The sequence below is a fragment of the Lathyrus oleraceus genome, chromosome 7 (genome assembly GCF_024323335.1).
Source record: "Lathyrus oleraceus cultivar Zhongwan6 chromosome 7, CAAS_Psat_ZW6_1.0, whole genome shotgun sequence".
Lineage (NCBI taxonomy): Eukaryota > Viridiplantae > Streptophyta > Magnoliopsida > Fabales > Fabaceae > Lathyrus > Lathyrus oleraceus.
Window position 1 is genome coordinate 12,683,055 of NC_066585.1, and position 2,913 is coordinate 12,685,967.

Below are 2,913 nucleotides of genomic sequence, written 5' to 3' on the forward strand. Positions count from 1 at the left end.
TCTATCAACAAAAAAAGTCAACAGAAAGTCAACTGAGGGCTAGGAGGTGGAGAAATGAGTTTCAACATCTCATTAATGTTCAAAATAGGCTTATTAATCATGTCAAATGCATATCTTGAAGAATTTGAGGTCAGATCAAAACTTTCCAAAAATGGCAAGTGACCTATAATTGAAAGTTTCCAAAAATGGAAAGTTTTTGGTTCAAATTCAACTCGATCTTACATCATCAAAGAAGCTTCAAATGAAATTTTGTCCAACATTAAAGTTGAATATCTCTCTCTCCCATTTCCAAAAAGTCCAAGATCCTGAATTTATGATGAATGGTTGAGGAGATATGGTCAAATCATTGCCAAGTGTACATGGAACTTCAAATGGCCATAACTTTTGATTCATAACTCCAAATTTGGTGGTTCTTTTTGCAAAATGCTTGTCATGACATGAAGTTTCCAAAACATCCATCACATTGCATGAATTTCCATCATATGATCATTTGTGCATTCAAGTCAATTTTGGAGGGAAAATTGAAAATTCAAAAATGGTGCATCATGAGAACTTTCTATCATTGCCAATGTGTTTAAAAAATGATTTTGAGTGACTTTGACCATGTACATGGCACTGTTCACATAAGAATTTTGCCATGCACCTCCAATTTTCAATTTTTTGCCATACACCTTGTTTTCACTTAATTTCAACTTAGCTTTGCTTAATTTTGATTAAGAGTGGATTAGCATATCATATATATACATAATTGTAACAGAATTTCAGAAGCTTAATCACTTTTCACCATTTTTAGATATAGTTTTCATCTCATAGCAAATTTTTTCTCTCAACCAAAACTTGCAATTTCTTCACATAACCTTGCATTTTTCTTTGATATTCTGAATCATTGAGTGTAGTAGATGGAGAATCCAGCTTTGGATCATTGATTTTGGTCAGAATTCAAGCATAATTCAAGCAAGAACATAACCATGGCAATTGAGAATTGAGCTAGATCTACACGTTTCCAAGCTTCAAACTCTTCATCAATCATCATTACAAGAATTCTGGAGCTGATTTGGACCATTACAAACCTTGGATCGTGCGTTTTTCAAGAACTGCTCTTCAAGAGGTCATATTTTCGAGCTTCTTAATTCACTGTTTTGTATGCATAATCTTGTAGATCTCTCTTCACTGAGCAATCTGATATGAATTTTGTGTGATTTAGTGCAATATTGAGTGAGTTATGTGTGATGGAAGTTTGGTGCATCAAACTTATTTCGTTCGATTCTCTCTGTTGGTGATGATTTAGGATTAGATTTTTGATGATCTATAATCTCCATTGCATGAGCTTTGATTTGGTATAATTTTTGTGGAATTCTGGAAAAATCTGGAAAATTGTTCATGATGTTCATACTGTTCATCTTCATCTTCGTGAGGAAGATGAAGATCTTCATCGTAGCGACGACATAGCGTCGGCCTAGCGTCCAAATCTGGTTCTCGCTAGGGTTTAGGTCAAAACGTCACCGTTTCATTCCCAGCGCTTCATTTGATTGGCCATCGCATTTCTCAATTCGATTCCTGGCGCCATCACTTTTCAAATTAATTCTCATTTTCTTCATTTCCCTCCAAATATTACATGCTATGCCATTTTTTATTTCAATTTTTTTGCCAACTTCAACAAATCATAACTATTTGAAAAATGATCCAAATGAATCCATTATTTTTGCTAATTGTTCACATGAATGTCCTCTATTTTTTGGTTTTGATTTTATGATTTTACACTTTCTGGTTTTTGAATGGTGACTGTTTGATTGAACATGTATGCTTTTGTGACCTTGCCTTACTCTTTCTATCATAAAATGCTTGATATTGATCCAAATGCTTTGAAATTTTGTATGATGTTTCTTGACATGTTAATGAGTGTTTGTGGCTTGGTTTGGTATTTTTCCCATTTACCATTTCTGTTTTACACACATGTTTGTATGGTGTGACAATTTGTGTCACACATTTGGTTGATCAACTTGTGCAATTTAATTTCCATATCAAATGATCTTTGTTGATTCTGATTTTTTGTATGATGATTATATTGGATGTCTTGAATGCTCATGATTTTTTCCAGAATTATTTGAATCATTTCTGTCTTGATTTGGAATTTTCATTCTCAATGTCCAAATGCATGCCTTGAATTGGTCTTTGACTTCTCTTGCACATGAAATGCCTTTGCATGATGATTTTGGTTTGGTCCTTTTTAGGACTTGTTCTTGATTGAATAAACATGCTTTGTGTTGAATATAAAGTTCTGTTTTGGCTTTTTGATCCACTTTTGACCCTAGGCTTTGACCTAGTGGTTTGGACTTACCATTTGAGTTGTGAATTTCAGGTTCAAGTATGCATCTCCATGATTGATGTTGCTCCTCCATTTGAGCTTGGTCATTTGTTGTTGTTGGCTAACATTTATTTGTTTTATAGGCTTTGATGATAATTCACTTGAGAGTTTGCCTTATGGCTTATCGATTGTACATTGGGATTGTCTGTTTGTTGTTGTCTGTTTGTCTGAATACTGGACTGATTTGTTTAGTTGTTTACACAGGTACCTAAGTTGCTTTAGGTTCATTTGAACTTTGCTTTACTTTGCTTATGGTTGGCATACCACTTAGGTATAATCCCTATTCTTCACGTAGTCTGGAAGACCTGTCATGTTACTTTGGCAGGCACCTGTCTGAAGCCCTCCTTAAGAGGCCATGTTTTTGTTTGTTTATCTTTGTGCCTTGTACATATAAAGACCTCCTAGGTGAAGAGGCATTGGTAAATAAAAGGGATGTGCAATCCATCCCCTTCTACTCAGTTATGTCATTCATCTTGCTCACACTATGTGTTGATGCATTTTGAATAAAAACCAAAGATCTTGTTGTGTCAAGTCATGTGGAATAGAGT